Below are 14,303 nucleotides of genomic sequence, written 5' to 3' on the forward strand. Positions count from 1 at the left end.
GGAGTGCAGTGGCTTGATCTTGGCTCACAGCGACCTCCACCTCCCAGACTCAAGACAGTTCTCATGCCTCAGCCTTCCAAGTAGCTGGCACTGCAGTTATGTGCCACTGCACACGGCTAATTTTTGTATTTTTAGTAGAGACATGGTTTCACCATGTTGGCCTTACTGGTCTCAAACTACTGGCCTAAAGTGATCAGCCCGCCTTGGCCTCCCAAAGTTCTGGGATTATAGGCGTGAGCCACCACGCCCGGCACAGTATTAGTTTTTAAAAGCTGTGAATTCTATTTAGAGAAAACATACCCATGATACTGATAATATAATGAGTCAAGTGTTCAGATTTCCCCTACTGTCAGTCTCATGTTTTAAAATAAGGTCTATACATTGATACTGGTTGGGTTGATAAAACATGTTTGTTTTTAATCTCTCTCTCCCTGTAATTTGTTGTTCTTGAGGAAATGAGGTCACTTGTTCCAAGGGCCACAGCTTTTGAGAGTGAAGGTGGGTCATTTAATCTGGCAGCAACATTTGGGCCCGACCTGAAACACGGCTGATGGGTTTTGCTTTGGGATCTGTTTTCTCCCCTTTTCTCTCTTATTCTGTCAGGCTCCTTCCTCCTTTTTTGGGGTTGGCGCTGTTTCTTTTTTAAAAATTTGTTTTTTAAATAGACAGATAAAAATGGTAACTTCTAGGTTCCTTTTTTGTTTTCTTTTTTAAGAGACGGGCTTGTCCTGTCACCCAGGTTGGAGTGCAGTGGTGCTATCATAGCTGGCTGCATAGGCGCCTTTTGACTCGCCTCCACCCCACCCCTGCACATTTTCATATTATAGTCCCTTATCAGTCTCAGGGCATAACTCTGCAATATGTGTAATGTTCAGCTTACTTGGTGAGGCTACGAGGGGGAGATCTGATGATGGCATCTCAGACAGGTGTAAATGTGAGTGATACTGCCATCCCTTCCATTCTGGAAGTATGTGTGTGTGTGTATGTGTGTATGTGTGTCTGTCTGTGTGTGTGTGTGCATGTGCGCGCATCCCCCCATGCTGCCAGTGGGTGATGGGGAGGAGTGGAGAGGACTAGGAATGAGGGAGGGAGGTCATAAGGGACACAGGAAGCCTGGGAAAGAAGAGCATGTCGCAATCTCTGGGGTAAAACAGCAGAGCTATAGAAATTTGGTTCTAGGACGTCTTTATAAAAAGAATAAATTCAAGAAGCAGATGAATGGTCTTGGTTGTGAACTGGACTGCAACGCAGTCTCTGCCCTCTTTACTTTCACATTCTCGTCCTTCAAGACTCAGTGTTATGTCTTTTGTGAAGTGGTTTTCATCCCCCACTTAGATGCATTCTCCATGTTGGAGTAGCTCTGGTGTGCACCTCGTTCGTATTTGTCTCCACACTCATTACACAGTATCTTGTTTGTTTTCAGAGAACCCCTACCATCCCAGCCTAGCCACCTTTGATTCATCTTCTTAGTGGATTGCCAGTGAATATTTATTACAGGCCTAGGACGTGTAGCTGTTCAATAAATATTGGTGCAATAGAAGACTCTCTCCTGTGTGAGAGTTCGTGAAGGGAACCAGGAGGTGAATTTTAAGAGTCAGTGGCTTTCAACACTCCTGGAAGGGCTTTCCAGCCTTGCAGCTCCTAAATACCCTTACCTTACAGTGTTCTGAGGTCCGAAGAAGCAAAGATTACCCCCCCCAGAAAGTTACCTGTATGGAATTCAGGTAGCGATAGAGCTTGTGAACAGGATCTCCAAATTCTCCAAAACATAGTAAAGCTACTATTTACTGGGCACCCACTGTGTACGAGGCACTGGGCAGGATGATATGCTTTACATGTATTACTTGCAATTCCTAATAACACCAGTGCCTGCAGGTTGCTGTTGCAGGTTGCAAGTTACTGTGCTGCCTTATACCTGTAGTTACTTGAAATGCTGAAAATCGAAGGTAATAGAAAAACTTACTATCGTTTAGTGTCATTGGGAGGGTTAAGTGATTAGATGTATGGGGCTTAGAACATTGCTAAATTTTATTGACTGCTTACTCCTGTTGTTCCAGAAGCAGAATTTGACATATACAATTGTTTATGTAGGTTGCCCAATGTAATATAGTGTTAAAGCCAGGACCAAAGCCTCCTTTACTCCAGTCTTCAGAACGTCCACACAGTCATAATGTGTGTCTGTGGCCTAAAAGTAAGAGATTCAGATGGTGAAGAAACACCTTCCCCTGTTTAAAATTCACAATGACTTCATTTACACCTGTGCAGCACATGTTTATATGGCATGGGCCATTGTTGCTGCAGGAAGGGTACCTGTCAAGTATGTAGAGTGCAAAGGGCCCTTCCTTAGATGTCTAGCTGCTGAGGCCCCAGCTGTGTGGGGATGGGCATGGAGGCACCCCCCTTGTTCAAGAAGCCTATGAACAGTGACCAGCAATAAAAGCCAGAGAGATCTTCAAATGCAATATCTTAATAATGTAATATCTTAATAATTTTCTAGTTCTTCTTTTTCCCTTGGGGCCACATGAGCATCTGTACACCTATTGTAAACCCATTCTCTCAAGCGAAGTAGGTCAGAAACAGGATTTAGGAACCCAAAGAAACAATCTTTGTTGATGCTTAAATTGAATGAGGCAGAAACAAATGTCTCTTTAATATGTTTTTTTTTTTTTTTTTTTTTGATTATTTTGGTATCACCCCAAGCCTGTAATTCCCTCCTTAGTCATCATCTTACTGTCCCTTGGGACTCTGGCCTGGATTCTTCTGCTTTGTGGTTGTGATTAATCCTGCAATGAGTGGATTCGGGAGGGATGGGCCTGGGGAAGTCAGCTGCTGCTAGCAGTGAGCAGGGGTAGGGTTTATAGGGAGAGTTGACATCCTGCTGGGATCTAACAGAAAAGTTTGACGATTATTGTGCCGAATAAACCAGCTCACAATTTTGCTGTTTGACTCAGGGCAAGCTCACTGTAAATCTCAAGGAGTATTGGACTGTATGATGGCCTCTTTTGCTGTCCTTATCCCCATTGGAGGATGCACAGATTAATGTCTCCCTTTCATGAATGCGGCTTTTATCTTTAATAAGCGGGTTAAACCGCATGCGCTCTGTCTACTCTGTGAAGGTCAGCCAGCCATTTGGATTTTATCTTCCCATTTCTAGACTGCTGACAGAGTTCCCGTGCAAAGTTAGGAATCGCTAGGTTTTAAAATGTTTTCTTCCTTTGCCCATCCATGAAATGCCCTTATTCTTGAGGGGAGGAAAAAGAAGGCATGAGTCTCTGTTAGGTTGCAAGTATTGTCTATTTTTTGGGAAAGATCTTTGTAGAATCTGGGTGGTGACTCATGTTGTTTTGTAGTCCTGATGATTTAAAAAACATATCTCGTATATTTCTTTACATACAGCTCAGAGCTTAACATTGAAATAGATGTTCAGCAGATTCTGAACTTAAAACCCACTTAATTTTCACTGGGTTTCTGGGTTTTTACTGTGATTAAACTTGACATTCATTTAAGGAATGAGTTGTGATGTTCTCTGGTCATGACCTAAGGAAAAGGATATATATGTGCTCTAGGAGTGAATTCTGGTGAGAACGTTTGTATTCTTTCCTCTTTGATTTCACAAGTCAGGCTGTAACTTTAAAAGAAACTGTAGGGGCTGTTCCCCAGGTTATTCACAAAACGAGTCTTTGTCTGCTTTTTCATTCACCATCTGGTTACAAAGCTAAATTGGAATCGTGCTTGTTTTAATTATTTTCTACTTGTGTGGCCAGGAGGTTATTTGGTCTGGTGAGGTTACATTATAAGCCCGCGCACTCATTAATACCACTGAATCCACATCCTGCGCCAGCATTGGAATGGTTAAGTTGATCCACTTGTGTGGCCAGAGTTTGATACAACACAGTGGTCACGACCACATTACCGGAGGAAGTATGATGTGTGGGTTTTGCCCTCTTCTTTTTTCATTTTTTCTTCCAATAATGTTAATTGTTTCAGTGTATTTTTTCTTCCAGCAGAAATATGACGTAGGTTGTCAATCTTAGATTAGTGCCTGGTGTTTATTAAAGGGACAATATATTTCAAAAATCAGTTCTAATATATTAAAAGCATAGATTGTAAATTAGGAAAACAGTCAAAACATTTAACATTTTGAACATCACAGAATGAGTAATGGAAATAGTGTAGCCAGAAACCTCTCTGTGGGGTCATTATTCTGGTGAATCAGCCAAAAGATGCAATCATTGCTAAGAGGTATTGTTTAATACTGGGAAAGTCACATCAAAAGCTTTCTCAAAAAATATATATTTTAAGTCCTCCTTCCATTCTTCACTTTCCTGCCTTGGGGAGACTGAATACTTCAAAGTAGTCAGTGTTTTTAAAAGGTGACTTTTTTCAGGTTCTGGGAAAGAGTGTTATGTGTTGTAATTAAGTAATTGTTTCCTAAGATAGTCCTTAAGTATGAGGACATCTCACTAGACTTCATTGTCTTGTGAAAGGAGCAGTAGTTCAGGAATTAACTACTCATTTAATAGAGCAAAGGGGCTGGATGTGATAGCTCACACCTGCAATCCTAGCACTTTGGGAGGCTCAGGCAGTTTGATCAGTTGAACCCAGACTAGCCCGGGTGATATGGCAAAATCCTGTCTCTACAAAAAAATGCAAAAATTAGCTGGGCATGGTGGCACACACCTCTTATCCCAATTAGGTGGGTGTCTGAGGTAGATGGATTGCTTGAGCCCAGGAGGTCAAGGCTACAGTGAGTCATGATTGCACCACTGCACTCCAGCCTGGGTGGCAGAGAGAGATCCTGCCTCAAAAAATAAAAATAAAAAATAAAAAATAAATAAATAAACATTAAAAAAAAAAAAAAAGCGGCTGGGCGCGGTGGCTCACGCCTGTAATCCCAGCACTTTGGGAGGCCGAGGCGGGTGGATCATGAGGTCAGGAGATCGAGACCATCCTGGCTAACACGGTGAAACCCCGTCTTTACTAAAAATACAAAAAATTAGCCGGGTGTGGTAGCGGGCGCCTGTAGTTCCAGCTACTTGGGAGGCTGAGGCAGGAGAATGGCGTGAACCCGGGAGGCGGAGCTTGCAGTGAGCCGAGATTGTGCCACTGCACTCCAGCCCGGGCGACAGAGCCAGACTCTGTCTCAAAAAAAAAAAAAAAAAAAAAAGCAAAACAAACCTGTAGGCCAGGAGTGGTGAAGGAAAATAGAAAGAGTGCCCTTAGAAGTATAATACTGGAAACTGTCTTTGAGCAACACTTTAAGAAACACCTCAGACTGAATGAGGAATTCATGACATTTTGCATTTGTCAAAACGTGTAGAATGTAGAACACAAAGAGTAAGTGAATCCTAATGTAAGCTGTGACTTCAATTAATAGTACAGTGGGGGGCTGGGTGCAGTGGCTCACGTCTGTAATCCCAGCACTTTGGGAGGCTGAGGCGGGCAGATCGCCTGAGGTCGGGAGTTCGAGATCAGCCTGACCAACAGGGAGAAACCCCAACTCTACAAAAATTAGCCGGGTGTGATGGCAGGAGAATCGCTTGAACCTGGGAGGCAGGGGTTGCAGTGAGCCGAGATTGCGCCATTGCACTCCAGCCCGGGCAACAAGAGTGAAACTCCGTCTCATAAAAAGTACAGTAGGGTCCGGGCGCGGTGGCTCATGCCTGTAATCCCAGCACTTTGGGAGGCCGAGGCGGGCGGATCACGAGGTCAGGAGATCCAGACCATCCTGGCTAACATGGTGAAACCCGTCTCTACTGAAAATACAAAAAATTAGCTGGGCGTGGTGGCGGGCGCCTGTAGTCCCAGCTACTCGAGAAGCTGAGGCAGGAGAATGGCGTGAACCCGGGAGGCGGAGCTTGCAGTGAGCTGAGATCGTGCCGCCGCACTCCAGCCTGGGCGACAGAGCGAGACTCCGTCTCAAAAAAAAAAAAAAAAAAAAAATTTGAGTTGTTCTTTTAAAATATAGTATAAACTCATCTACTAAATCAGCAAAATGAAATACCTTGGCTCACACACACACAAAAAAAAGTACGATGGGACCCCCCCCCTTTCTGCAGTTTCGCTTTCAGTGGTTTCTTAAAATCAACAGGTGTCTGAAAATATTAAATAGAAAAATTCTAATTCATAAGTTAAAAAATCCTAGACTTAATGTCCCTACTTCCGGACTATATTCTGTTTGATATTTGGGAGCACACCTGCTAAGCCAGTCCATTAGAACTGCATGCTTGATGCAGGAACTGAGGCCCTCCGAAGGGCTGCCTGAAAATAGTCTCAGTGCCAAGCTCGAAACCAGTTGCTCTTCGCCATATGTCAGAGTGAGGAAGGAAGGCTGGGGGGATTAGAATGTGCTACGAAAAAATTCCGACAAAGAATGAGAATTTTATGCAGAAACAACTATTGATAATTTATTAATATTTACAGGGCATGTCAAGTGGTTCTGTGAGAAAAACCAAATTAGCAAGCTACCTCAGGAATTTAATTTTTAGATATATCCGAATATTAACTGGGGCTCAAACATGCCACACAATTCTTTTAGTAATGAATTAGAATATATCATGTAATAGTGTTACCATCCAAGACTCCTAGTGTTAACACCAAATCTTAATTTTCATTTCATTAACCTGGCAGGTATTTGAAAGCAGCATTGTATCAAAACAGCTTTATTATGTAGAAGGAGCAATATTAAATAGCTCTGTTCCAAATTACTCCTAACTTCCCTGTATTTCTGAAGGAATATTTATTATAGTGACAAAAGCCTGTACAGCAGCTCCAGGAGAAGACACCACAGTGTTTAGAAAAAGAAATTGGCTTGCAGCTGTGGTGAGCGCTACTTGTGTAAGTCCAGCTGTCCCCCTTGAGCTCCTGCCAGTCTCATAGGCCTTCTAAGTTGTCGCAAGACCTGAACAGTTCACTTGTCTAGATCCTGCAGAGCTGGAAAGAGAACAATTTGTGTGTGTGTGGGTTTGTCCTAAGAAATAATCCAAAATAGTTTTCAGTACATACATTCGTTGTCTGTTTACTCCTTGTTTCTTAAGGTTCTTCCCGTATTCTTCTGTTATTTTTAAAAACAATAACAGCTTTATAGAAATGTAATCCTCACACCATAAAATTTACCCTTTCTTTTTTCTTTCTTTTTTTTTTCCTGAGTCGGAGTCGCCCAGGCTGGAGTGCAGTGGCACCATCTCTGCTCACTGCAAGCTCTGCCTCCCGGGTTCACGCCATTCTCCTGCCTCAGCCTCCCGAGTAGCTGGGACTACAGGCGCCCGCCACCACACCCGGCTAATTTTTTGTATTTTTAGTACAGGTGGGGTTTCACTGTGTTAGCCAGGATGGTCTTGATCTCCTGACCTTGTGATCCACCCGCCTTGGCCTCCCAAAGTACTGGGATTGCAGGTGTGAGCCACCGCGCCCGGCAAATTTACTGTTTTAAAGTATATACAACTCGGTGTTTTTTAGTATATTCACAGTTAGGCAAGGCATTACCACTATGTAATTGTGGACTATTTTCATCAATCTGAAAGGAAATCTTGTACTGATCAGCAGCTATTATTTCTTCCCAGGCCCTAGCAACCACTAATGTCCTTTCTGTCACTGGATGTTCCTATTTTGGCCACTTCATATAAATGGAATCATATGCTATGTGGCCATACGTGTATGGCGTCTTTCACTTAGTATTATGTTTCTCCATGTTCTGTGAATTGGTACTTACTTTCTAATCTCCTTTTTCAGTTTTTAAAATGGTGGTTAAATACACATAACACCAAATTTATCATTTTAACCATTTTTTGTGCTTACAATTCGGGGGCATTGACAACATTTGCGGTGTTGTGCAACCATCACCACTATCCATTTCCAGAATGTATTCCTTATTATTGCTGGAAAAAATTACATTGTTTGAACACTCTGCATCTTATTTATCTAACCATCATATATTCTAGCTATTTGAGTGCCAGATTGGTTCAGTAATATATGAGTGAAAGAGAATAGCATTCTGCATGATCAGAAATGAAATTCAAAGTTGGTGCCATAACATACAAATGACCAGGGAGTCTTGGGGCCAGGGAAACCTAAAGGTGATCTTTGCAAAGGAGCCATCTATCAGGATGTTCTGGAGAATAAGAAGGGTGCTCCCTCCACCCCGAGACTCGTTTGGATGAACACACAAAATATATTTAGTGGGCAAACCTTTAAAATATGACATCTTAGTGTGTGGAAGTCCATAACCCCAAAGGAGGGCTTGCTCAGTACACGCAGAGGTGTTCCCAGAGCATGTGTAAGTCTGTATGGTTGTGCAAACAGGAATTGATCTGACAGCGTGAAGACACGGCAGCCTTCTCTAATTAAAGCCTCTTGATGACATTAAACTGTGTTGCTTAATTACAATAAATCATACATTAACAGATCATGTTTCCGAAGAAGCATTGTCAGCGTGCTGCATAATGGAATAAAATTTGACCTTGTAATCACAGGGGTTCCTATGGAGCAGTGGCTTATGTCACCAATAGGAACATGAGCCCTAGACTTACTTTGCAGAAGTCAGATCTTAGAATGCTTCCTTATAATTCTGTTTCTATAAAGATGTTTTTTCTATATCGATACGTATTTTAATGTGAGGATGCTTTTTATATACCTTGAAGGGAGTAAGGTTTTCCATTCATTCCCTGCCACTACTTTTCTGATCACTCCCTCTTCATTTCAAGCTAGTCTGGATTTGGCGTAATTTTTACAGCAGTTTTGGCACACTTCTTTTACCATGTGTGTGCTCCTTTTGCTGTTTTCCATTGTGCTTTGGGGTACCAGCTTTCTGACTGACAGATGGGCCAAGTCAGGTATAGGCTGTTGTTACCAAAGGGCATCTTCCGTCATGTTCTGTTTGTTTCTTCAATACTGTACTATTTGAGAGAGTGTACAACTCTAGACACAGAAGGCCTTTTGAAATTCTACACAAAATCACAATAAAACATAGGGTACTGCGGGCCTGAGGAGATTCTAGTTCCTGTTCAAAACTGACTGCTACTGCCATTTAAAGAACTGGAATATAACTGCATATCATACCACCTAGACTCATGAATATTGTTATTTTCATTGATTTAATTTTCAAAAATTAGTGGTATTAAACCACTGGGATATATTTAATTTCTTCATGATGCAGATTATTAAACACTCACTAGCCTTTTTTTCTCTCTTGATTTTATAAATGGTAATTGAAAGTCCATAGATCTTAGGTTTGTGGAACTGGAATGGGCCCCCAGGGGATATTCAGTCCACACCCCTCTTTTTTTTTTTTTTCCTTCTTCTTCTTTCCAGAGACAGTCTCGCTCCTTCACCCAGGCTGGAGTACAGTGGCTCGATTTCAGCTCACTGCAACCTCTGCCTCGTGGCTTCAAGCGATTCTCATGCCTCAGCCTCCCAAGTAGCTGGGATTACAGGCATGTGCCTCCACGCCCGGCTAATTTTTGTAGTTTTAGTAGAGACAGGGCTTCACCATGTTGGCCAGGCTGGTCTTGAACTCCAGGCCTCAAGCGATCTGCCCACTTCGGCCACCCAAAGGGCTGGGATTGCGGGTGTGAGCCACTGCTCCTGGCCCACACCCCTCATTTTTCACTTGACCATGTTAGGTATGTCAGAGTCACCTTGCTTCTGGCAGGTCAGGCTCCTATAGTGCTGTTTAGAACTTCACATTTGACAGGTTTGACTGTTTTAGAAGTTCTCTGCTCTTCCTTCACATCTGGGATGCCATCATTCATTCTTTGTTCTCTTCTGTGTGAACATGGTCTTGTTGCAGTTCCCCTTTCTCTGCCTGCCTGTCCACATTGAGGTGTCCCTGGGGGTGTATTTTCTCCTAGTGTCCACTGTCCACACTACAGGAGTGTGCTGGAGACTCCCAGATTTTCTGTCTGTGCATAAGCCTTAAGCATTCCTATGTGCTGCCCAGTGTTTCTGTGGACCAACAGCTGGAGCAGGCTCTGTATCTCCTCCTCCAGAGCATGGCCCCTTTGGCATGATGGCTCACCCCTGTAATCCCAGCACTTTGGGAGTCTGAGGGGGATGGATTGCTTGAGCCCAGGAATTTGAGACCAGCCTGGGCAAAACCCCATCTCTATACACAACACTCAAAAAAATAGCCAGAGGTGGTGGTGTGTACCCGTGGTCCCAGCTACTCAAGAGGCTAAGGTGGAAGGATTGCTTGAGCTGAGGATTGGAGGTTGCAGTGAGCTGAGATTGTGCCACTGCATTCCAGTCTGGGTGACAGAGACCCTGTCTGCAAGGGTGAATGAATGAATGAATGAATGAATACTACACTTGATCTTAGCCAAAAGGCTGAGAAGCGATAATGAATGAATAAATAAATAAAGGCATGGCCCCTTTATCATCCCAGAAGAGAGATGATTCCGGTGGTGCCATGGAGATCAGTGGCTGCCTTTTCCTGAAACTGAAAAACAGGGAATCTGAGGGAGGGAAGGAGAAGTATATCAAGCCTAACTAACTTATTTTTGTGTTTTACAACACTGGTGGTTCAGTAATATTTCGCTATTGCGAAGATTTCTGTATATTGTTGTTAAAAATAGGAACCTAAGATTAAATGTTTGTGACTTTTCATGTTTTGGATTGAACTACTTTGGTCAAACTCAAAAAGTAATGCTTGCTAACTTATAGTTAGAGCTGGAGTATACATTTTAATTCTACATTTAAGACAATATTTGTAAATGCCTGTGTACAATGACATATAATAAGGGTCTTGTAGGGAAACCGTTTTGTCTGGGGAAAGAATGTTCCCCAATGTTGAACACTACTGTCTGGAGCTTGTTAAAAACATACCCCCTTCAGTGTTCTAATTTAGCATTGGTTCACTAGTAAAATTTGGGATTCTTTTTTTTTTTTTTTAATAGATTTGGGCGTATACAGTTCTGTATGTTTCATGTTATTTTTACATTTGTTTTTAAAAATTAAGAGGTGAGGTCTCACCATGCTGCCCAGGCTGGTCTCCAACTGGGCTCAAGTGATCCTCCCACCTTGACCTCCCAAGGTGCTGGGATTACCTGTGCGAGCCACTGTATTTTTTCACTCTTTTACTGTAATTCTGTTGCGCAGTCAGGATTGGAGACTTAGTGATCTGGTTAGCAAGTTCTCTCGCCAGAGAAGAGTTAACTTATTTTTAGTATTTAGAGTGTGGTTCAGTAATTCACACATAAAAATCAATTTGTTATTTGTAATCACTCCACTTAAATGTGTAATGGGAAAGGTTCCATTGTCCTCCTCGCAGGGTGAGTGTAAATGAATGTGAAACTGTCGGGCCTGCCTCTCTTCCAAAACCCTGCCATCTCTTTCCTGCAGCTGAGGCTCTGCTTCCCTTCATGCAGTTTTAAACCACCCTAACTGCTGATCAAAACCCCCAGACTTTGTCTCTTCTCTCTCTTATATGAGAGAGGTTTGAAGGGCTCTTATCTCTTTGCTTACAGTGTTAACAGTTTTCCTATATTGGCAATATTACTAAGTAAAATGAGCATTGGGCTCAGCTGCCAAAGGTGCACATCAGACCAGATGTTCCTAGAGGTGCCATGTATGTGTCTCCACAGCTCGACAGACGCAGACACTCATGGCTCAGGGGCACTTCCTGTTATCCTTTCCTCTCCCAGCTTGGGTGGCTATGCACGCCTGCAGCAGGCAAGGTCTGAGCCCAACAGCCACGATGGGGGAGGTGGGTGGTAGAAAGCCATGGTGGTAGCTGAGACCTTACAGGGCCAATGGATGGGCACTTCTCATCTGCCACACCAATGGAACCCCTGCCCGAGGAATTCAACCTGGTCTGAACTGGGAAAAGATATAAGGATTGGGGGGGTCCACTTGCACTAAACAAGGGGCTTTCTCCCCCCACCCCCCTGAATTTTCCCCTTTTTGCCTCTTAAACGGTTTCTCTCTTTTTTTCCTTTTCTGAGTGAGAGGGGGGCCCCCCTCCCCAACTCTGTTTCTGATAGGGAAGTTAACGAAGGAACGGCCCCTGCTGGCTGAGAACTGCAGATTTGAGAGGGCACATTTGAGACACTACACAGATACAAACAGCCTCTAAAATGCTTTTTCAGTCCCAAACTTGATTCCAAGCTTCAGGCAGAGGCCCTGGAAAGAAAAACCAGGTCTGAGGGTTCCGAGGCCAGACAACAGGCACGATGTAAATAGGAAGGACCAAGTCCTGCCCACCAAAGCCTCCACCTCACGGAAGGACATCATGCTTCATGGTGTAAACAGGCCCAGGGAACCCAGTTTGCCGACAGCAGGGAGAAATGGAGGTGTAGGTGAGGGCAGTCAATTCCTATTCTCCAGGTTTTCTTTGCTTCATGGGTATGTACCGCAGTGGGACCTATGGCTGGCCCAGGGATAAGAAGTGGAGAGGGAAAGGAGGCCACTCGCTTTCTCTCTCTGTCACAGCCCGAGTTTTCGCTGAAAGAAGGAAGGGAATGAGGGACGCCGCTATTCCCTGTCTTTCAGAATGGGCAACCAGTTCTCTTCACCACCCCCAGCTTATACTCCTCTGGAGTGTGTCCTAAACCATTGGGACTGCATTGACTCTCAGAATCTGGAGGAAAAATGCGTCGTAGCCCTCTGCACAAAGGTTTGGCCAAATTACGATTTACAGAAAGGACTGGCTTGGCCTCAGAAAGAAACCATTCATTTTGATACCATTCGGCAAATCTGTAGACTTGAGGACAGATGGTCTGAGGCCCCATATGTGCAGGCTTTGTATACCTTGCCAACAATATAGGATTGATCCAGCCCTCCTGTTTGCTGTCTCAGGGAAGGCTGCAAGGGGCAAGCCTAGGAAAGTAAAGAGGCACTCCCAGCAGAGGAACCAGCTCCCTCTAGCCCTGCCCCTCCAGTCCACCCCAACCTCCCTATCTAGCTTCAGCCTGTCACTTGCCCCTTCCTAAAAATTCTTGCTTTCAACAAGGCTCAGTCTCACTCTTTCCCCTCCAACAGATGCCCTTTGAATTTGGGCCCAGTAAGGCCCAGTTACCCTTCTCCCTATGGGACTTAAAGCAAATTAAGGGGGATCTTGGCAAGTTTTCAGATGGCCCTGATAAGATATATAGAGGCTTTTCAGAATTTCACTAAAATATTTGAACTCTCCTGGAGAGAGATTATGTTACTTTTGAATTAAGACCTTGACGAACACCGAGAAGCAGGCTGCTCCGCAAGCAGCAGAGAGATTTGGGGATGAGCTTTGCATCACATACAGCATCAGGGAAGGGGGCAAACATTATCCAACCGGAAGAGCAGTACTAATGGATGACCCTAAATGGGATCCCAGTGACGAGGTGGAAGACTGGAAGCAGAGACACTTTCAGGTGTGCATAATGGAAGGCCTACCTAGAACAAGGACCGGGCCTCTCAGTTATATTAAGTTATCCATGATTGACCAGGGATTTGATGAAAATCCCACTGCCTCCCTGGAAAGGCTAAGAGAGGCCTTTGTAAAAGCACGCCTCTGTATCTCCTGATTCAGCCAAGGGACAGCTGATCCTAAAGGATAAATATATTACTCAGGCAGCCCCTGATATCAGGAGGAAGTTGCAAAAACTGGCCCTGGGACCGGAAAGTACATTAGAGGACCTCTGGCAAGTGGCTACCTCAGTCTCTTATAATAGAGAAAGGGAGGCCTGTGAAAGAGAGAAGGTGCAGGTATTCCCAGGGTGCACCTGTTAACTGCTAAAGGTATGGCAAGAACAGTTATCTCTCCTGCCCCATCCGCCCTGCTTTCTAGACAGAGTTTTGCTCTTGTTATCCAGGCTGGAGTGCAATGGTGCGATCTCGGCTCACCACAACCTCCGCCTCCTGGGTTCAAGTGATTCTCCTGCCTCAGCCTCCTGAGTAGCTGGGATTACAGGCATGCGCCTCCACACCCGGCTAATTTTGTGTTTTTAGTAGAGACAGGGTTTCACTATGTTGGTCAGGCTGGTCTCGAACTCCCAACCTCAGGTGATCTACCCGCGTGAGCCTCCCGAAGTGCTGGGATTACAGGCATGAGCCACCGCAACTGGCCCAGTTATCTCTCTTCTAAAGTTTATCTGCTCCCATACAAGGTTTCATTTCTTTCACCAGAGTGAAAAAACTTGGAGTACAATGTTGCTGTTAGTATATTTCACTTCTTATCTCTATGATCTTTGGCACTAATTTTTTTTTTTTTTTTTTTTTTTTTGGATGGAGTCTTGCTTTACTGCCCAGGCTGCAGTGCAGTGGCGTGATCTTGTCTTACTGTAACCTCTGACTCCTGGGTTCAAGCAATTCTCCCTCCTCAGCCTCCTCAG

The 14,303-nt window shown here is 44.0% G+C and overlaps 1 protein-coding gene and 1 pseudogene across 3 annotated transcripts in view; one reads left to right on the forward strand and one right to left on the reverse strand.

Moving 5' to 3' along the window:
• The window catches only part of JARID2 (jumonji and AT-rich interaction domain containing 2), a 277,505-nt gene that overhangs the window by 81,845 nt on the left and 181,357 nt on the right, over positions 1–14,303 (forward strand). The gene's annotated exons all lie outside the window — the stretch shown is intronic.
• Positions 10,204–10,335, reverse strand: LOC116460563 (U2 spliceosomal RNA; annotated as a pseudogene).

This window comes from Hylobates moloch, unplaced genomic scaffold (assembly GCF_009828535.3).
Source record: "Hylobates moloch isolate HMO894 unplaced genomic scaffold, HMol_V3 SCAFFOLD_20, whole genome shotgun sequence".
Classification (NCBI taxonomy): Eukaryota; Metazoa; Chordata; class Mammalia; order Primates; family Hylobatidae; genus Hylobates; species Hylobates moloch.